This window comes from Anas platyrhynchos, chromosome 2 (assembly GCF_047663525.1).
Source record: "Anas platyrhynchos isolate ZD024472 breed Pekin duck chromosome 2, IASCAAS_PekinDuck_T2T, whole genome shotgun sequence".
Lineage (NCBI taxonomy): Eukaryota > Metazoa > Chordata > Aves > Anseriformes > Anatidae > Anas > Anas platyrhynchos.
In genome coordinates this window covers 108,760,242-108,783,028 of record NC_092588.1, presented here as the reverse complement: position 1 = coordinate 108,783,028, position 22,787 = coordinate 108,760,242, and the positions used below count along the sequence as shown (strand labels likewise).

Genomic DNA, 22,787 nt, shown 5'->3' with positions numbered 1-22,787 from the left:
GATATTCCCTAGGAATTCAGTCCTTTATAAAATACAAAATTTGTGACACTTTTTGTAAAGAGTAAGTCCAAGCTCCCTAAGTCATACGGAAGTTCTCTGCTGAACTAAAAAAGGAGTTGGGCTACACCCACGAAAAATCCTTTCTCCTGTGAAGATGTGGCAGTTTCATTTGCCTGTTTGTCTTATAGGTTCAACTGATCAGCTGCTGTAATTTTAGCACACATTACTTGCTACCTATGGTCTGTGCCAAAGACCAAATCTCTGTATGGTGGTGTTCCTTCACACTCTACTTGTTATGGTTAAACATTGCTATGAGCCTGTACTCCGTCCTTTTTCATCTGCTTGATTTTTTTTCAGTATCATGAGGAGGTATATTATTGTGTATATCTTCTGACACACTAGAATTAGACCTATCCCTATTTCACTATGGTGATAATAAATGTCACCATTACTTGTCTACACTCAAATTCTGATATGCACTGCAAAGCTAATGATGGCATAACATACTAGGTAATATCCTACACTGATGTCTCCAAGAACATAACAGGTCAAGTTAATCGTTCAAAAGACCCATTCCTGAGTCCTTAAAAACAGCAACAACAAACAGAACAAAACAAAAACAAAACTCCACAACAATATGAAGTATGTGCCACATCATTGCCACAAATATCCTGTCCCAGTACCTCATTTCTTTTCATCCCTCAAAGTGATGTTATGAGGGTAAGTTCACCGATGTTTCAGGGGTGTTCAGATACTGTACTGACAGGGGCTGCATAGGTGAGCAGAGAGAGACAGCAGATGTACATTTATTAATCTGGTAAAGGATGGATATTTAACGTAGCAGTGCTCCCAAACAAATGTCAAAGACTGTGTTATCAGCATGTCTCTTATCTCTGGAATTTTGTTTTGTACTGTGCTACTTTGCTTCTTGGTTTATGATTTGTTTTGCAGCTTCCCAGAAAAAAAGAGAACATTAAAAACACGAACAGCAAAAGCCTGGTAAAAGTTGTAACCAGCTCTGACTGTCCATGGTATGACAGCCAACAAATATCACCTGCTGATGATTTACAGATTCCTGGGAGATGTGGTGTTGAGTCTCAAAGAACTGGAATGAGAACAACTCACTCAACGTGCTTCTCAGGAAACAATGTAATGTATCCACCCGTTTCATGCTCTCCTAATTTAGGACATGTGTAGTGTGTAATGATGAATAGGCCAACTGGTTATGTTGCTGTAAATCTCATCCTCCACCTTACTAAGCACCCTTGATTGACCCCATCTTTTGTGAAAGCTCAGCCCAGGGTTTTCATTTCACCTCTTGGGAAGGAGAAATCACACTAACTGTTTGCAAACATGCTTCTGCAGAGAGAAAAAATGCAATGTTTTGTTGTTTTTATTTCATTGGGCAGCCTTTTAAAGTGCTGTGACCCACTTTTGCCTCCCTTTAAACTGTGACCAGTATTTATTTATCCCTTTTTAAACACAGTAATTTAATTAAGAAACTAATCAGCAGTGTTGAAATGATCTTTGAACTACACCTTTATCACTGAAAGAAATTTATGAATGCATAATACAAGAAAGATTCTATTACCTAAAAAGCTTTCTACTAAAATGATTTGGCATCTGAAAAGCAAGGCTTGAAATTCTGCACTAAATTTACAATATGGAGATGTGAAAATTATTTATAGACTCTGAAAGATGTTCCAACTGAATCTGACAAGATTGTCTGGATTGTTTATTAAGAATAAAACTGTTTCAAGTTCAAAGGATTTTGGAAGTGAGTTGAGTTTTAAGGAGTCCAAGGGACAGACTGTAAAGGTAGGTACCTTTGTAACAGGTAGAGATCTAACGGCATCTTGCAGTTATGTTCCAATTTTACAGATATTTATCTTTGTTTGTGAATGTAATAATAGAGCTCTTCTTAGGGCTCTCTTTTGTTAAGAGCACTACAATTCTTTCCTGTACTGCTTCCTTACTTTCTCAGTATTTGCGGAAATTCATCTTTCATTGCTTAGTCTTCTAGCAAGTTGACTTGAAATATGCCAACAGGTTCAAAAGGCTTTGTTATGGAGTGGGGCGATAGATAGAGACAGGATGACATCAAGTGCTTTCTTCAGAAAAGTAAAATAAAAGGGGCATAGTGTCTGTCCCGGGAAGCATACTGTATTTCTAAAGGATGGGTAAAAGACAATAATATGGACTGAGAGGAGCAAAGTTTATTAAGGACTCATGTCTAAAAGACTGGGGAATTCTTTTAGCAAATTGATAAGGCTCCTGAGTTAAGTTTGTCACTACATTCCTGGGGTGCATTGACATGAGCTTGCTCAGAGGTATGAGGCAGGAATTAATATCTTCACACACTTTCCATTGCCTTATTTTCTTTGTTATGTATTATACACTCCACATGGGCTGTGCAGAGAAAAGAAAAATAATGATGAGAATAAAGATGAGAGAAGAGGATTGCCATTTTTTTTCCATAAAGAGCAGATTGCTAGAGTGTGGCATTTTTCCCACACATCTTGAATAGTTTTGAGTTTGGGCTTTTTGAAGAGTTTTTAATTAATTTATTGTTTAAGTATCTGTAATGAGAAGAAGAGCCCCTGCCACACTGATTCTAATGAGGATTGTATGTGCTCTATGTCTTTCTCATTGTGGCCTGTATCATTTAAATATCTCAACCAACATGTGCTGTGGCAGATTTCACTTATAACTGCTTAAATTAAAGCTTGTCAGTTTAGGAGTTAGGAACCATGCAAATATTTGAGAGAAATTTGACATTCGCTGCTGAAATCATTGCACTAAATATCTGGCACCAATGAGATTATTCGAGAAGGGTTAGAAATTCTTGCTATGTTGCACAGGCTGGACATTCTGGACTTAAAGGAAAAAAAATGTATTTCAACTTCTGTGCTCGTAATTAGGGTCTCCACCAGAATTTCAGCTTGTTTTTCTTTTGTATTTTCTTTGAGCAGTATGTGACTGTTCAAGTTCCTCAAAGTTGCTGCTAGGAGAACAAACAGTACCAGTATCTCAGGAGTAGCTGGAGTAATAGCACGGTTTAGCTGTAAAAGGAATGGCATTTCCTTATGTTCTCATCCTGCAGAAATGCAAGGGGAGATGGTGCTGAGCTGGAAGAGTGTGATGGAACTTTGGATATTTGAACAGGAGATGAAGCCTAATTTCCCACGTGTATGTACTTTTCTTCTTGTAGCTCACTATAGCAGAACATCATACCGTGTGTAGTATGTACAGCAGTATACAGAGGCAAACACTTTTATGCTAGAAACTACTTGCTGCACTGAAGACAAAATTGGGTATTGATACAGAGATATTACACATCTGATTTTAATCTCCATTGGCCATTACAAAAGGGACCAGAACCCAAATATTTCAATACCAAGACAGAGTCTGCTACTAAATATGGACTTGCTTTCTTTTCTCATGTAGCCAATGAATAGGGAATAGACAAGAAAAATCAATGCTGGTAGGATCATAGGATAGTTCATGTTGGAAGTCACCTTAGGAGGTCTCTAGTCCAATGTTTTACTCCAATCAGTCTCAGCGGTGAGATGAGTTTCAGGGCTTTATCTGAATGGGACTTGAAAACCTCCAAACTTCCAAGGAAGACCTACACAACCTCTAGGTTCCAGTACTTGACTCCTCATATCATTCCTTAAATAAGGAATATAAATGTTCCTTTAAATGAGGAATATAAATGTTCCTTATAGCCAATCTGAACTTCTCTTCTGTTGTCTCTTTTCTTCTCACCATCCACCACTATGCAGAGCTTGGCTCTCTATTCTTGGTGACCTCCCCATTCAAAAACAGGGTGCTCTGTTGACTCCTGAGTTCTGGTAACTCAAATTCAGAGAGAAGGCCCAGCTGGTGTTTTGATGTCTAACGTGACATAAAAGCAAGTAAGAGGTGTTAAACATAGAGTCTCTTCTTCCAAAGTCTTGTATACTGGCCTACTCCCTGAAGCCATGGCCTGCTCCTTCAGCTGCATCTCTCTTTCTAAAGCTTTTTTTTTTTTTTTTTTTTTAACTTCAGACCAATGGCTTCCCTACTGTTCAAATATTCTAACAGTTGTGCGAAGGGAACATTTTTCTGATCTGCATCATTTTTTCTTGTTTGCAATTAATCACAGGATCACAGGAAAAAACATTTTTAAGGTCAGACTCCTAGCCATAATCATCTATAGTTAAAATTTTGCTGTTTTAGGCTGTATTCTTTTAATATATCTTACCTATTGTCAAACTTCATGTAAGTGGTGCTACAAGACCTGAGCACAGTCTGCACAGCATAGTCTCACCAGAGCCATTGGAGAAGAGTCATGAACTCTGGGTACTGTCCATGCTACCTGTGCACTCTCAGTTGTGTTAGCTTCAGTTATTGTCACTTGCAACTGATTTATAGCCCCTTGTCATGTTCAGGTCACTAGTTTTAGAGTAATAGTAACCTGCCCCTCCTCTTACTAAACTCAGTATATGTGAAGGTTAACTCTGTTGAGCAGAGTTAATTTGAGTGAAGCTGCAGAGGAAGAGTTGGGTAGAACAATGATGGGGACGCTGGAGTTGACAGAGCTGACCCAGGTTTTGTATCACTTGATCACTTGAGCTTTCTTAACAGGGAATTTTGGTTGGTGTTCAAACTCAGGACAGCTCCAAGTGGATCCAACAGAAACTATATGGAGGAGTGGGTTCACAGAATCACAGAAATATTTAGGCTAGAAAAGACCTCCAAGATCATCGGGTTCATCTGTTAACCTAGGACTTCCATTTCTACCACTTCCCTGGGCAGCTTGTTCCAACACTTTACAACCCTTTCAGCAAATAAATATTTGCTAATATTCAACCTAAACCTCCCCTGCCACAACTTGAGGCCATTTCCTCTTGTTCTATCACTTGTTGCTTGGGAGAAGAAACCAACCCCCACCTCGCTACAACCTCCTTTGAGGCAGCTGTCGAGAGCGATAAGGTCTCCCCTGAGCCTCCTTTTCTCTAGCTAAATAACCACAGCTCCCTCAGCCACTCCTCATAAGACTTGTTCTCTACAATCTTCACCAGCTTTGTTGCCCTTCATTGGACATGTTTCAGCACCTTCGTGTCCTTCTTGTAGTGAGGGGCCCAAAACTGAACAAAATATACACAGGAACACTAGGTTTCTTCACCTTGAAACATTGTGCAACTCATTTCAACATCTGACTACACTCTTTCATGCTGTAGATTCAAATCCACCATCTCCCTTTCCTATTTCCTACAGCTCACCCTATTTTAGGCCTGGAATCCTTGCTGTCAACCTCCTATAGCACTGGAGTGCTAAGTGTTTCAGGCAGACAGGTAAATCTTTACATTTAGGTTAAGAAAACTGAAATAAGAGAGATGAAAGGACATGATACTGCCCACTGTGCTTTGAAGAACTGCTATTTACTGTTTGCTAGGCCCCTGATAATAGAAAACCATTGGAGGGGCTCAGGAAATTCATACACTCAGCGTTCCTCTGCATTTTGTTCTCAATGTCTGTATGCTATTAATTTGTGTCCTCTGGAGTTGGACACGCTTTCTTCAGCTTTGATGCACATTAATTCTTATGCATAACGTGGCTTAAAGAAAAGACAAATTGTTGGGTAGTATGGAAACCTGAGGCATATTGCCCTTTCAAGTAGTGATTCTACATACAGAAGGAGGAGGAAAACATTGCTGTTAGGGCTTCTGTGACCTGTTCGAGGGTAAATAATTATTTTGAAAACCATATTTGATTTGGAATGAAAAGTCAGTTCAGAGTCCTGATGGTTGTACAGCAATCCACCGGGTTAGTCTGGGAAGCTTGTGAGTCACAAACCAAATTCATCCCTGAACAAAACTGCCTTGATAAAGATTTTGTTTTGGAAAATAGAGAGCAAAGCAAAGCCATGTTAATTGCTGTAGGTGGATAAAAACATCCTCCAGGCTTGTGACATTTTAAAGAAACAAAATCTTGTACATCAGATGGATCGCGCATGATGCTCTATTTATTCACATGAACAATGTCTTTTTGAGGGATTTGTATGTAAGTTCCATTAGAGTTTCCAGCACATGAAAAACTGCTTAAAATGGACTCGTCTAAGGTTTTATGGCATGCTGTGTAAGCCAGCAACTTGAGGTTGGAAAATCAAGAGAGGAACCTGGGGAAGCAGAGGTCACCTGGAAATTTTTATTATCTTGGATCCCCCCTTCCTGGTCTTCTGTTTCCCAATTGCAAAATGAGGATAATGCCAAGATGTGATGGACAGTGTCTGCTTTATTCATCCTCAACTGATATGTTAGATTTCTGTTTCTTCGACAAGAAGAAGCTCCATAAGGACCAGAAGAGGCTGTGCTTGCTGTGGTATAAACGTTGCCTGAATTGAATATAAGCAGGGTTGAAGGCAAAGACTTGACCAGTGAGGATGTAAGGAACTGGGAAAAAAATTAATTTGTGTTATCAATTTTATGGTGATTATGCTTGATCTAGTCAGTCCAGTTTACAATGCTTTGGGAAGTGAAGATTTCTAATTTATATTTTAGTAAAATCCAGTTGTTTGGTGTTCAAGCCCCTTTATCCTCTCTTTTAAGGGGCTACGGATAAAGGAGGTTTACCTGTCATATACGGGTCTCATGGCACAGTGGTGCTCTTTATTTGAAATATAATTTGGGGCTCTTGGAGTGAAAAAGAATGAATTCATGATTACTTAACTGCTGAATCCTTAGTTGGGCCAAGAAGTCCATTTCATGCATTCACGTGGAATTTCTCCGTGCTGGTGAGAGCCTTGATGAATTCTGCAAAGATTATAAGTTAGTCCTTGGAAGTATGCTATTCTTCTCTGCTGATACCTCATACAAGCTGAAGTGGAAACATCCCCAGCCAATGAAACACTTATAATTATCTTTCTTTAATCCTTTCTTGCTCTAGTATGTTCCTTTATTATATACTTTCTGATGTTGAAGTGAAAGGTTTTTGGAAAAAAGGCCACCTCTGCTTTTGTATCTCTAGAGTGAGCAGATCCATGCTCAATGCTGCTAAGGAACAATTCCCAGGAGCTCCAGGTCCCGGCAAGGCATATAATTATGTAAACATAAACAGAGAGGTAACTTCCCAGGCTTTACCCAAAAGAAACACACAAAGCAAAATATGTGATATATGCCTTTCTGTTTTTTTGTTTGTTTGTTTGCTTGTTTTGTTTTGGTTTTGATCCCTTTTCTGCAGATAGCACACATCATATTTAACATAAACAATCCCAGTTTATTAGCTCTATTAATTTATATGCCTTATAAATGGAAATGTCACGTCTTGCCCGTTGTTACAAAAGTCACTGTACTAAGTTCCCAAAATATAGTGGGAGCCTACTCAGACATCAAGATCCCAGTAACTTGAATATGTTGACAAAGGGAATTCTGGAGGCATCTTATCACCCAAAGCCGGCTATTAATTATGAGTAATAATATTCAGTTTTATTAATTACAGCTATAGAATTAGGTTGGAAGCTCTCCATATTTTAATGTTTTAGGCAATGTTCCATGGCACTGTGACCAACATTTAGAGAAGTGGCCTGTACCTCAGAGCAAATAATTTTTATGAAATGGAAGTGCAGGGTAGAACTGAATAAGCTAGTTGCAATGGAAATACAGTCTTTCGAAACACTGGAAAAGTTAGACACTTGCAATAGCATGTGGTCTAATTTCCTGAACCTGTGAGAAAGGACATGAGTTATTATATAGCTTACTCCTGAACATGTGCTTGCTTCCTCATGTATGTAGAAGGCAAGGGTGGAATATGAGTCAGGTTCAGCATGTCTCATCCCCTCTCTTACAGGTTCAAAGCCAAAGCAGACACTGGGAATGACAAGCAGCATGCCAAGAAGTGGGCAGGAGCAACTTAGAATATGCTAGATGGTTTTAATCTAGACTGGACAAAAGCAAAAGTCACTTTTGCTAATAGATAACTTTCTAATTGGTCGGTAGCTTTTATTTCATTAAAATATTCTTGCTGGAAGCTTTGGAGGTTATATTTTTTATACTACGAACCAAAATGATTGATTTTGTGTAAGAACCATATTCATCCACTGCTCCTCTGACACGGCAGTCTTTCTTCAATTTTCCTGCATTCTTTTCACAATATTACCAAACAATTGACATTTACCTAAGCTTGAAGTAGGGGTGGGCACAAGTAGTGTTCAGTGTTTTTTATTATTATTATTTTAATGTTTTTTAAGAAGGAAACATATCCCTAGGTTTAAAACTGGGGAGGAATCTTGGCTCATTTAAAGCAGCATCGAGGTGGGATACTGCAAACAAGGTTTGTTTGCCACCTAGAAAATGTAGTGTATTCACAATTCATATTCAATTTCCTGCCTTTACATGAAAGGATTCTGGATTTCAGAGACTGATGGTGGGGTGACATTGAATACAAGATTGTGTGGCACTTTATAGAACTTTTCTTTTATTAGCAGCTCTATAATCACATTAAGTTAGACTGAAAATTTGAACTAATTCTTTCCCTTGAGGCCCAGGCTGTAATAATGGTAAAAATCTGTGAAATAGGATAAATACAATTCAATAATTATATTGATAAATAAAATGAAAATCAACTAATTGTGTCATTCACTCAGTTGCCTGCCTCTGTTGTTGCTGCCTTTCTGCATCAGCGACTGCTAAACTTTTTCTGTCACACTTCAATAAATTTAATTGTGCAGAATAAATGAGCTAATTTTTGAAGTCACAGGCTCTGTTTGCAAGATAAGGTTGGTGATTTATTGACCTCCTCTAACTCTGTAAGAGTGTCACCCTCCTTTTTACTTTGACAACCATAGGAGGGGTTTTTGTCCCCCTTCACCTACAGCCTTGCTAAATACTATTTTGTATATTTACCTTCCAAGCTCATTTTCTAGAAGTCACATGATACACCACAATAGACCAAAGATCCCTGTTTAAGTTGGTGGCTACACAGACTATTCCAAGTGATTAGTGGAGCTGTGGATTTTTCATCTTTCTTTCTAGTGCTATTTTTTTCTGATGATTCAGAGATTTCATTTTCTGAGTTTTCAAATAGGTAGTTTCTAAGGGGAAGTACAAGAAAGGGGCATAGATTAACATAGATTAATTTCCTTTTTTTTCAAAAGGTCTGGTCTAATGTCATTCATGAATCATGAGTGCAAGGATGCACAGTTATTTCAGTGCTCATTCACAATGATTGTTTGACCACGAACACAGGTCAATATTAGGCATTAGACATGTCTTATTAAAGTATGGCTCGCTTTTTTGACTTTTATTTCTGTGTCTTGGATTTTGTTTTTAGGTGCTGGCCATCTCATCTGTTGTGTACTGCTGCAATTGTGGCAGCAATGAGTTCACTACACTGACATAAAGTTGTAGGAGTTAGTAGTCTGCACCCCTTCTCCAACTCTTGTATTTACTTTGATTGTGAGTTGGTTTTTGTTAGTTTTTTTTTTTGGTTTGTTTTGTGTTTGTTTGTTTGTTTGTTTGTTTTGTTTTGTTTTGTTTTGTTTTGTTTTAGCAAAACATTTGTATGACAGCCACAACAACCTTTTTCCATAAATCTGGATCTTTTGCTCCATACTTTAAATTATAGCCACGAAACAACCTGTATGCATACAAAAAGGGTTGATTAGGTATTGTGGTACAACACTATCTCTGTTATAGCAGACAAATCAGTTGTCATGCTATAGCAATATGATCCCTGAATAAAAAATCTTGGTATCCTCTTGAGTAAAAAAAAACTCTTCACAGAAAAGTGAAATCAGTGTCAACACATTGATTATTGGGGGAAAAAAAAAAAAAAGTTCTCAAAGTTATGCCTCTCTGGCTCTGGCAAATAAATACTGTAAATGAGAAGGGCAGGGCAGGAACACCTTCTTTCTTTTATTAAATGATTACCTGTTGAGGTTCATAGGGCCATGCAAACCAATTTTCCATCTCTGGGTATGCTATGTCTGTTGTTCAGAGTGTGATTAAACCTACTCTTCTCTGACTATGATGCTAGTAACATAGCAAATCAAATATATATGAAAACTATCTAGACTTCGGCAAGTTTGGCCTCCTAGAAGCACACAGCAGAAGACTTTTTATGGAGCCAGGAATTCAGTTGGGTACCTAGAACACAAACTGTAAAAAGCCTTTTTCTCATGTTTTATTTGTTATATGTTTCTGCTGTAATTTTCTTCTAAAGAAGACTTATAACCTCTTAAATATTTCCTGTCAGGTGTTGGCTAGGTGAAATGCATCCCAGGGAATTGCAGCTGGAGGAATCACAACATCCCACATACAGAGCAGTCCAAATTTCTGCCAAACTCTTCACTGCATCTTTAACTCAAACCACTTGTACTCTTCGTGATTGATGCTTATAAAAAAAGGCAGACCTAACCCAGGAAAGTCTTCTGCAACCTGGCTCTGACTTCCTTCAAACAAAAACTTATGTACAGTCATACAGTTTAACAGCCTGCCCTGAGAGTTCCACATGGACCTAACACAGCATTTGATGAGGTGGTAATTGTTACTCCTCCCCATTTTCACTGTGTAGTTGGTGTTTGTGCCTTGTTTGCTGTGGGTCATTTAATTTAGACTGTCTTAGGAACCTGTGAACCTTCACCTGAGCAATTACATTGATGTGTGTGTGTGGGGGGAGATGAAATTAAATTAGACCTGAACCAAACTTACTCTTTGGGGAAGAAACCTTTGCCAACTTTAACAGGATAAAATTCCACCAGAATGTAATGCTTTATTGGGCTGTAGTGAAGTGTTGTATTGGGCTGTAGTGAATCTTTGGAGAAAGATTTCCATTTCATACAATACTTTCAAAACATGGATTGACCTTATGTTTTGTGGGCCATTATCCTTTTTCTCCTTGTCAAGCAAGTTCTAATTGCTCTGCAGATTCCTTGCACAAAGAACTAGAAGATAAATTTCATATTGAGAAGCTGGACCTTGTGAGAGGTACACAAGATTTCTGAGAATGCTAAGTCTGATTCAGACCAGCATTTTGTTAATGAGGACTTCCCCTGAAGGACTGTATATTTCCTCTGAAAGAGGAAGTCAGAAAACCCTTACAGTAAAAGTAAAGCTAATTTTCCAATTCAAATTTTTTCTGATGTGACCTTCACCAGATCTTCCCAGGGAAGTGGTCACTGCACCGAGCCTGACTGAATTTAAGAAGAGATTGGACTGTGCACTTAGTCACATGGTCTGAACTTGGGTAGACCTGTGCGGTGTCAAGAGTTGGACTTGATGATCCTTAAGGGTCCCTTCCAACTCAGGATATTCTATGATTCTATGATTCTATGATTAAATTTTAAATAGAGGAGTAGAGCATACTTTCTAATTAATCCAGATTGTACACATTCACCATGCTATGTAAATTATAATGCAGTTCTGCTTTTATTTATCTTTTGTTGCTGGTGGTGGTGCTCTGGTTATGTGGGTATGACTGAAAGTTGGTCTGATCTGGAAGTGACTTGGCAAAATGCCACCTGCCTGTCATTTCAAGTCTGATTTACAAAAAAACTGAAGGGTACAAGCTCTGGTGAAATATGCAGTTGGTAGATGGAGCCAACATTGGTCAAATTAGGGCTCTTTGTGAACGAAACCTATATTCTCCATTGCCAAATGTAAAGCTAAGCTGCCCAGGTGAGGAGATAAATCAGGACAAAGTGCAGAGATGGGTCCGCACAAAATCTGGTCGAATTTAGGTATCTTCCCCAAATACCAGGCTTTTGGTTCATTCTGCTGAAGAAGTAGAAGTCAGTCCCATTACTGGGGCTGTGCATAGCTAAGGGTTGAGATTTGAGATCTTCTATGTTCTTGTGTTCTTTGATATTTGAAAGCTAAGGTGGCAATAATAAAACCATGAAGCCCAAGTGAAAACAAATGGAAAACCACATCTGGAGAGAGGAGCCATTCTCTGTCCATGTTTCACTTGGGTTCTTGTATTGCCAGACATCTTCCAGTCCCCAGGACAGACCTGATATGATTAGATCAGAGCATCTCCCAGTTCACAAAATGTGCTTACTGCAAGGCAGTTGTTTCCTTTTTTGTTGTTGTGGGTGGTGATTTTTTTATTTTTTTTAGTGTTGTAGTTACTTGGAATATTTTATATAACATCAGCCACTGTGCAGATTTGTGTATTGTACTGTAATTACTTAAATAAGGGATTTTGTATGCTACAGCCAGTGATTCATGAACTGCAGGGTATCTGCAAAAACAGGCTTTCATTGGGATTATGGGATGTAAAATGCCTGAAGGTTTTTGCCTTTGATAGCAGACCTGCCGTTGCATCCGCACAGGGTTTGTCTAATAAATTGTATTAGTGCTTTCCAGCATCCTGATAACTTCCCTCCCCCAACTCCTTGTTATTCTGAAGTGTTTTGAAAGGAAACTGGTTCTCTGAATTATTGCTGTGGCAGTCACTAAAACGTATGTTCTGCATGCTTGGTGTTGACCATGCAGTATAACAGAGAAGAAAGTCGAAAAAGCTTCTTCAGGAAGGACTTAATTCTGTTATATATGCAGTGACATAATTTTGATCTAGAAATAAGGAAGTTGTGGAGGGTGGAGGGAAAAGACTACAAATGGATGTTCTCAGTGTCTTCAAGGCAATATAGTCACTTAACTTTTTTCAGCTTAGGGTTATGTAGTTAATCCCCTACCTCCTTTTGGAAATAGTCTCAGCCACTGAAAATAAAATAAAAGTTGAGCTATTGTTGGATTTAAAGAATTGTTTAACTTGGCATGTCAAATAATTTTAAGCCTGTAAGGAGGAAGAGCTAAAGACAGGATATTTATACCTGTGTATCCAATGTGTAAGTCTAAAGCTTCTTCCTTCTGACATCCAGCAGGAACTAGAAAAGGGGAATCATCAATATCTTGCTATTTTTTATTTTTATTTTTATTTTTTTTCCCTGATAAAACAACAACAACAACAAACAACCCTAATTCATTCAGGGTATAGCAAGTTTCTGCCCTCAGTGACTTTTCTGTCAGCCCATTTAGAAATGTCTGCAAGCTTTGCCATGAAGATAGCAACAAAGTTGTTTTGTAGTTGCTTGTGAGTTTTAATTACAACAGGTACAGTATTTCAGACATGCTGACACTTGTTGGTATGTCGGGATCCACATGGCTGCATTTTATTTCTACAGATTGGGAAAAATCCTTTTCTTATTCATATTTTTCTCAGATCTAGAGCTGTGCAGATAAAAGCAAAAGCAACAACAAAAAACTACTGCTACCAGCTCCCTTCCCTCTGAAGTCATCACAATTCAGGTTAGGAAGATCAGTAAGTAAAAAGTACAAGTCAAGGTACGTAAAATTACAGTGCGTGTTTGGTGCCCATCAGATCCTTCACTGACTTTCGTTCCCATGCATGCAGCGTTATGTCAGCCATTATCAGCAAGAAAATCCAAAGTCTCCCAGTCTCCACCCTTGTTCACTTTTGGCTGCACCTGTTTTGCCTAGTGTGCAGTGAGTTGTTTTCTGCTTTAAAAACTTGAGGGCAGCAAGCAGGGTGCAGCTGTGTATATGGTGTTACCGAATACCACGGACAAAGCTGTATGTTTCCAGCTGAAATTCTCTGTTCAGCGAAGCACTTTTCGGGTTAGGTGCTTTGTAAAGGTTTGGTTTGGGTTTAAAAGCCCTGCTTGCTTCCATTCTTGCTGTTCTCAGCTCTCTTTTACAGCACTTGGCCATGCAAAGTGGCATGCCGAAATTGGGCACTGGGGGGGAGCAGAACTCACTGCCACTGTTTTCTGTATGTTCCTCCCTGTGGAGGCCAGGCTAGGCCTCAACCTGAGGAAGAAGCAGAATAGAAACTTATTGGAGAAGCGAGTCCCACCCTCAGGTACATGAATCTGCCAAGCTCTTTTATTCTAGTTCTCCCAGGTTTAATCACGTTTCTGTCTGTGGGGAGATACTAAAGTGGGCATGTTCTTCCCTTGCTCTGCCTAAGCCCACAACAATATCTCCTAGTTCTCAACCTAAATTTGTAGCATTCAAAAGAGCCTTTCCCTGTTTCCTCTTTTTTGTTATTTTTTTTTCTTTAAGTCAGTTCACATTGATTAATCATTTTATAAATGTTTAGGGCTGGGATTGTGAAACCTTTGCTGGCAAGAATTTTTCCCCTGGAGTCAAGGAGACTACTCATTAGCATGACTACTTGCCAGCGTGAGGGAGGGATTCACAATCTGGACATTTGTAGTTTTAAAACTATGTCTCTATCTAGCTGATTTGGGCAGAAGAGGGCTGGTTATGGAAATCAGACTAACAGGCTATCACACTCTTGTCGTACTTCAGAATGTATCTATGGTAAATTAATGTATTTTTACTTAACACACTCGTTTAAACAGTACATCAGGTGTCTGACTGGTGTCTTTCTCCTTATGTACAACATTACATGAGACCTTTTCAGCATAAACCAAACCAAACGCTATTTTCTTAACACCTCCCCTCCCCCCCCCCCCAAACTCCCACTTAGCTTACACACAGTATTATAATGTATATGGGCCAGTTTTGACAAGAAAGCTGGTATGGACCACTTACACAAACATCAGAAGCAGCTAGTGTTTGCAGGACACCTGTTTTTGAGTCCAGTGGGTGGAGAGGATAGAAGGTGAGGAGCTGTATAAGTCTGTGTCTGCAGGACATGGAGGTGGCATGGCTACACCTCTTGTTCCTGCTTGCAAGTAACAGAACTCTGAGGAAAGAAGTCTGGCTTCCTGACAGAAAGCCCTGTGCTTTATATCACTCCAGTTCCCTACTGTGAGTCGGTCACTCCCTCCCTTTTTTTCCTAAGGACAAGGGAAACAATTCTGCCTGTGCTCTGCATGGCTAACAGCAGCAGTGACCTTCAGGCTCGCCACTTTAAACTGCTATGGGATCATCCCAGTGAAAAATCAAAACAACGCTATCTTTCCCTTACCCCCACACTCCTCCGCCCCACTGCACGGCATTTATTCTCCTGCATGCAGCCTTGCTATCCAGCCTGGGTGCTGGGCTGCTGGAGCACAGGAGTTCCCTCCTCTGTCTGTGTCTCTCTCCACCTAGCACAAAGCTGACAGGGGGATTTTTCACCTCCTTACTTTCCTTTTTCCTCTTTGATTAACTTTGGACCAGATGGCCAGTCCCCAATCTCTCAGCATGCATTTGACTGACAGGAGCCTTTGATAAACCTCATAAGAATGAAGTCATCTTCAGGTCACCTCCTCTGCCTGGCCTTTAGCATCCCGCACATACCACCATTATCTGCTGAATAGGAGACAAAGGAAATTAGCTCCAATTCCCTATCATCCCCATTATTTCCACACTGATTTAAACAATGAGGCAATGAGATGCCCTTCACTTTCCTTCGAAAGGTACAAATGTCAGCTGTTAAGAAATGCAAACAAGAGGGTTCCCATGTTAATGGATGGGTTTCTTTGTAAAGCCATGAAGTGGTAAAGTGGATTTATTCACCGCCTGCCTGGAAAATGCTTAACACACTTTTAAACAAATTCTTTAACCACTTTTATTTTATACAACTGCATAGTGCCAGAGAAGCCTCATTGTTTTGGTCTGGAGATATATAATGAAGTGATATAGGCCACTCATTTTCTTTTCTTTTCTTTTCTTTTCTTTTCTTTTCTTTTCTTTTCTTTTCTTTTCTTTTCTTTTCTTTTCTTTTCTTTTCTTTTCTTTTCTTTTCTTTTCTTTTCTTTTCTTCTCTTTTCTTCTCTTCTCTTCTCTTCTCTTCTCTTCTCTTCTCTTCTCTTCTCTTCTCTTCTCTTCTCTTCTCTTCTCTTCTCTTCTCTTCTCTTCTCTTCTCTTCTCTTCTCTTCTCTTCTCTTCTCTTCTCTTCTCTTCTCTTCTCTTCTCTTCTCTTCCTTTTCTCTTCCTTTTCTCTTCTCCCTTCCCTTCCCTTCCCTTCCCTTCCCTTCCCTTCCCTTCCCTTCCCTTCCCTTCCCTTCCCTTCCCTTCCCTTCCCTTCCCTTCCCTTCCCTTCCCTTCCCTTCCCTTCCCTTCCCTTCCCTTCCCTTCCCTTCCCTTCCCTTCCCTTCCCTTCCCTTCCCTTCCCTTCCCTTCCCTTCCCTTCCCTTCCCTTCCCTTCCCTTCCCTTCCCTTCCCTTCCTTTCCTTCTTTCCTTTCCTTTCTATACGTAGTTGTCGGAGCTTCATTTGAGATAGTCCTGAACTGAAGTCTGAGATACAAAAAGGTTTAGCTGCATATGAATCCAAATACCGAGATGTAGGAACCTATCTCCAAGCTCAAGTGAGAAAACAAATTTGGATACCGTGGACAGAGGAAATGAGCATGAATCAGATCAGAATCTCTCCAGAGATTTGTAAGTTGTTACCTCACATTCACTTGGCTATTGACTTTTTACCTTTTATTTGAGAAAAGAAACAACAAGATGCCATAAGAAGTGTTGCCCCAGGGGTATGTAAGGCCAGGCATGCTAGAAAATATCTTTAAAAATATTTATTTTGATAAGATTTCTTTCCCAAGATTGCAGTCTTCCACTTGAGTTGGTTTGACTGGCAGTTAATTCTGTTCTTTTGGCAACTGAAAGTATCTGAATGTTTGGGCGCATGCATGAAACCATTCTCCAGATCACTGGCACACCCACGTACATTACAGGAGATTAAAACAGCAAAGATTTCCAAATTAACTCTTAGGAAAACTGGTCCATAAAGCGTGCTTTGCATTAAAATATAAGTTGCTTTTCCTTGATTACTAGTGTCTTCCTTCTAAAGTAGTCAGAATCTTGCCTCCAAAACAGTGCTCACGACAAAGTCACCTCCTGATATACAGTTGAAAAGCATTGCACAAGAATATATCTTTTTATTCCATAGAGCAAGCAATAGGCTGGGAGCTAGGAACTGTGAGCTGTATTCTAGTTGCTTGCTATGAAGCATGGGAGAAGTGACAAAGTGTCAGGTCAAGAGACTGATGAGCAATTCTGTCCACCTGTTATGCCACGTTGCTAGACCTTGGCTTCCTGTGTAGTCAGTGGAAAAAAAGTCATCTTGGTACCCAACTCAGGCAAGTAGAGAGGTCAGTCATGCCTACTTGATGTGTTGTGACTGCTGCTCAGGAAGGTAGGAGTCTGAATCACTCCTTCCTTTTTGACCTTAGATGCCATTGTGGATGTGATTTCTAAGTTGAGCTCTTATATTGGGCAGTCTGAACATGGCACTGCAGCTCTCAGTCTCTGAAGGCCTTTCTGTTGCTTTAGAGTCACATGTAGTGTTTGCCACAGACCTCTAACCTCTAATAAGCCTGACCTCTTTCTTTATAATTTTATCATACATACATACATACATACATTTCAGCAGTGTCAGAGAGAATTCTGGTGATGATCTAGGCCAATTTATGCCTCTGGCCACAGCCTGGCTAGACTCCTCCATGAACTCTGTGACTGGATAGTGGTGGCAGAACTGGAGTGTAAGAGGACACCTAAGTTTTAGACAAAGACATACTCTGTGAATTCAGATATACTACTGTTGCTGGAGGAGGACATTAATACATGTAAAGACTTTCTTCTTTTGCTGTGGGGAGGGAAGCCTTTTTGTGCATGGCTTCCCTTACTAGTACAAGAAGATCCAATTGTGGTCCTGCAGTAAAGGATTCCCATTCAGAGCTGAGCATATAAACTCAGCAGACGTGCACTAGCTGAAAGAGTGCTTAAGCAAGGTAAATTAAACCTAATTAATGAAAGTATTCATTCTTCAACCATTCCTGAAAAAAAAATAAAAAAAATAAACAAAAATAAATGTTTTGTTTCTTTTTTTCTTTACAGTTGAAAAGCTTCTAGTGTGGCCTGCACCATGAAAGGACTCCGACAGCTTTGCAATTATACCTTGTTCCTCCTCATTCTTCTGTATTCCATCTTGGAGCGGTGAATCTTCAATCATCACAATTTTGTTGGGGCTGACAAAAAAAAGGACAGTCTTCTGACAGCTCTGGAGAGCCTGTAATTCATGTTACTTCTTGAAGTATTTCACTAGCTAGCACCAAAGGTCAGATGCTTGCTTTCCTTTACTAAGCCTCTCCTTTTCAAGGCTGGTGTTTCTGTCTTGATAATGACCAACTTTGTCACCAAGCTGCCTTTTTTCTAACCTGACATCAAACTCACCATCTGACTGAAGATGATTCCTAGGCTTATCTGCTTAGAACATGGCCTAGTCTTGGGTGCAACAGGAATAGAGGGCTTCTCCCTGCAGTCAGAAGTCTCAGTTGTATTTTTAAGTCATCTGAAAGCACCTTTGCACTGGTAAGGGTGGGAAGCTCAACACATTTCCTTGCATCCTGCGTGTTTTCTGATTGACACCTAGAGCTAGAGGAGGAATTGAGCTTCTGGCAGTGGTTATGAGTCTGGCAATCACAAAGCTTCTCTTACAAACTAAGCTGTGTCAGGGTGCACATCAAGGACCAAAAATATTCCTATGAAGACCTTGCTTTCCTTAGATAGAGAAGACTGAGTTATATGGAGTTACTGTGCGACAGGGATTGAGAGCTGTCGCACTACCAAGTGTGGTGGTTGGTTTGTTTGATTGTTTATTTATTTATTTATTTACTTTAAGCAGAGTTCTCTCCCAGAATTTCTTTTTCACATACAGCCTGTCACTGCTTGAGGTGTTTGGCTTTCTGTCTGTGTAGATAAATAGACACACCAAAATACTGTCACCAAGACGGTTTGACTTAGGTCACTTTACAGTAGATACTCAAGTCCCTCTGAAGAAGCAAGAGCATTGCAAAAACTGTAATCCCAAGGTTTTTATTTTGATTTATTTATTTTTTTTAAGCAGAAGTATCAGCTATCTGCAATTCAAAGTGAGGGTTTGAGGGTGGGGGGCTTATGCTTCCCATTTTGCTTTTAAGAAGGTCACAGCAAAAGCATGTGATTGAATATTTTGCATGGAACTGCCTATGACAAAGACAAAGAGAAGGGGTTTGTCATAGTGCTATGAAAAGAAAGTGAGAGAAAGCGAGAAAAAGATCTGTGTTAGATTTTTGAGGTATATTTGAAAGAATGAAATAATAAAAAAAAGCTTTCAAATCCTCAGGGACTTTCCAATTTATCAAGAAAGACACATTCTTCCTAATGAAAGGTTACTGACCTTCATGAATGTGACAGTTCAATTACAGCCCATTCATATGCAGAGCAGCCGTTGATAAAGGATTTAGGAAATGTGACTAGCATAGCAAAAAAAAAAAAAAAAGGGCGGGGGGAACGTCTACAAAATTATTTTTTATTGTGGTGCAAGAAATATAAATAAGATTCAGTCAGGTAGTAGAACCTTTTCTTCTCTGGCCGAGCAACCCATTAGATTTGCTTCAGTGAATGCATTGACTTTTTTCCTCTTCTTTTTCTACTAATATTTCTGTCTTTTTAATCCTCTGAACTACTAAACCTAACAAATCATAAAGCCCTTGGGGTGCTGAGATGCAAGGTTTCAAACATTTTTTCCTTCTGACTGGCAGAGAAAGCTGGAATGTGTCCTAATGTTATTTTAAGTGCTTGACTAGTATTTAAACTCTTAAATGGATGGAAAGTTAAAGCAGCAGCAAATGCACGCGCACATAGATGTACCCCCCTTCCTTTTCCTTCCACCTTCTCCTCCCCCCTGCTTCCCCCCACACACTGAGCTTGGCCTCTCCAAGGCTGTTAATAGCCAAAGCAGATATTGGCTAGACTCTCTGGAGCCAGCCTTCAGCCAATGGAGGGTGACACCTGTGAGCTGATGTTTGTTGAACTCCTCCAGGTGTAGGAAAGATGCTTAAATTGACATAAGGCAGGAGCTGTAAAAACAGGCAAGTATGTCACTCATACATAGAGCTCCCTGGAAGATCCCAAGGCGAAGCCATTGCGAAACAGCTAGACAGAAGAATGTCTCAATTGCTTTGAAATAATTCCAGATTATCTGTTTATCTATCTGCATGCACACACACACTCAGGGATCTAGGCCTATGTGCACTGTGTGCACATGAGGTGTTCCTACAAAATAACATGAGGCTTATGTCCCTGCATACACACGTACAAACCCATCCTGTGTTTCAAGGTGATGGCAGGCTGACAATTGTAGAATTAGATGAGGACAATCCTTTGCTTAGTGTAAGCTCTCACAGGTGGCCTCAGGTGGAGTGGCAGTGGAGGAAGTTTAGTGCTGACCTGTATTCATGTTAGGTCATGATTGTATGGAAGGCATTGTCTTCCACAGAGCAGCAAACCCTACTCTTGATTTGAGGCAAGTCCTCAAATCCAAGTGCAATCAAATGGGTGTAAAGAAGTGCTAAAACTGTTTGTGGAAGGCAGAGCCAAAAGACATTTCCTTGGCCTCTGCTCACTATCTGTGAAATGGCATGCAAGTTTCTGAGAAATGAGAAGCTTGGTGCTACCTCCACCCAGACACAGAGCAGAAATTTTCCACACTGTGTTCAGGCACAGTAGAAGTGCAGGGACTGAGACTGTGATCCTTGTTCTCAGTAGTAAGGCAACTGTGGGAAGAAGATGCCAGTGCATCATATTTTCTGCTTCTGTTATGGCTGATTATGATTTCTGGGAAGTAAGAACCATTTTCGGTACTTCAAGTCAGTGCATTAGATACTTATCTTCCCTGTCTGGTTACCATCTCTGAGTGAATTTCAAGACCTGTCCCTAGTGGATATTTTGAGTACCCTACTGAAAATTGTATAAGTTCTCAGGAAGGGCTTGAGGGGCCTGTTCTTGAGTTCATGGGGCTTTCCATCAATAGTCATCCACTGGTACTCACTGCTTTGCAGATTTTCAACCTCTGTTGCCTCACTAAGGTTTAGGTGATCATTGTGGAGGAAATAACACTTCCTTGTCCTTAGTCTAATTTTAGATTGAGTGCTGGTATGAAATTAGCTTTGACAGCATACTGTCTCACAGTGAGGTATCCAGATAAAGTAATCAATCGGTCTTTATTGGTTCTTTCAGGTGGTGTTAAACTGCATAATTGTAAGGTATTGAATTATGGAAATCATGGTAGAAATTACTGGGATCCCTTTGGAATGGTCACATTCTCACTTCTTTTTTAAGCAAAAGTTCATCCGTTCAAAGAGCTTTTTAAGGCAGCTTCCTTTATTCTCCCTTTTGTTTAGCACATACCTGAGACATTCAGGAGGGTGTTAGGAAGCACCAGGAGAAATGAATACAATGCATTCCAAAAAGATCTGTTTAAAAAAATTATATATATATGTAGATGTAGATGCAAACCAAGTGCAAATGTAGCAGGAAACCCAGTGTCTGTTTTGGACACCCTGATGTTTTTTATATGCTACTTGCTTCTCCTGGCATTATGCAGCCCAGACTGCTCTAGAAGCTGTGGGCTTCTAGACAAACAAATGACCATCTTCCCTCTCATAGCCTTCCGCTGCCTCATAGTTCTACAAGATTAGAATCAAGGTCCTTTGACCACTGAAGAGGAGCTTCCTAGTAACATGCTTGCCACTTGTTTTTAATCGTGAGAGGGAAAACAAGATAAAGGGATTGAAAATACTGCCATTTTAAAGACCAGAAAACCTGTTTGGAGTCTTTCTGTGTAGTTGGATTCTTTGTAGGTAGGGTCCCAATCTAGCAAAGCATTTAAAACACTGAGACATTACATTTTCTGAACTGAGGACTGAATCAATTATATTTAAAATTGAGAGAGTACAAGAACTAATCCAAGTACATTGTATAAAATTCCGTATGTCATCCCTCAAATATGTTTTCTGCAACCTGCTGTAGTATATTTGGACTATGATGTGATACAAAGAGTTTACCGGAATTCATCTGGGATAACCTTTCCACAATGTTTTGTCTTTGCCTCTTGTAGATAACGCATGCCATCTAGACTTTTTTTTTTAACTTCATAAGATCCACAAAACAAAACTGTAAAAATTTGGCTCAGAAAATCTTTACTGTCTTTCAGAATTAAGCTTACTTTTCACCACTAGTAAAATATATTTATTTTACTTCCATTGGACTGTGGACAATTTGATCAACTCTAATTTTTAGACAGCTTAATTTTCATTAAGATTTTAATATTCAAATTCAATTAAAAGCCATCTTTACTGAATGCAAAATAATAAAAATAATGCTCGTTACCAGCATCACAAGAACATTTCTGATCTCATTTGCCCTGGTTAAAAATGCTGTCTTTGTTTTCTGCTTACATTTAATTGGCAGAGTTCCTTTAAAGTTTACTCTTGGCCCTGAGACTTGAGAGTGCAGTCAGGCATGTGACTGAGAGCAGTCCTAATAGGCAGGCTGCATAACCTCACCAGCTAAAGCTCACAGGCTATGAAGGGGGTTGTTCACCAGGGGAAAAACACAGTCCACTGCCGCTCAAGCTAGCATGAACTTTATATACTACATGCCTTGCTGATTGATTAAAAATGTAGTCATCCTTAAAGGCAAATCACCTAAGGGCTTACAATAAGTTACAAATATAAAGATGGTTTTATGGAGTGTACTTTTACGTAACAGACTCTTTCAGGATGAGGACTTTGTTTGCAAAGTCAGTGCAAGTTGGTTGGTGACTCCTGTTAGCTTGCTGGTTAAGGCAGGTTCTCATGAATCAGTTCATGTGGAAACCAAACTGCACCTGAGCAAACATAGGAAGGTGGAGAACGAATTGCTTTCAGTTTGCAGCCACAAAAGTTAGAGTGACTTATGCATGTTCCAGTAGGGAAAACTTTCTCTCATGGCAGATTATTTGATAAGATATGGCAGAAATTAATTTTATTGGGGCTAGTAAATGTTAGTTATTGTATGGCTGCCCC

The 22,787-nt window shown here is 39.6% G+C and overlaps 1 long non-coding RNA gene across 2 annotated transcripts in view; it reads left to right on the top strand.

The window, feature by feature from the left end:
• Positions 1-956: 956 nt before the first annotated feature.
• The window catches only part of LOC119716116 (uncharacterized), a 55,767-nt gene continuing 33,936 nt past the window's right edge, over positions 957-22,787 (top strand). For both annotated transcript variants that reach the window (XR_011806876.1, XR_005263834.2), the window contains exons 1-2: positions 957-1,149; positions 17,797-18,016. This is a non-coding gene — a long non-coding RNA (uncharacterized lncRNA). The remainder of the gene's footprint in view (positions 1,150-17,796; positions 18,017-22,787) is intronic.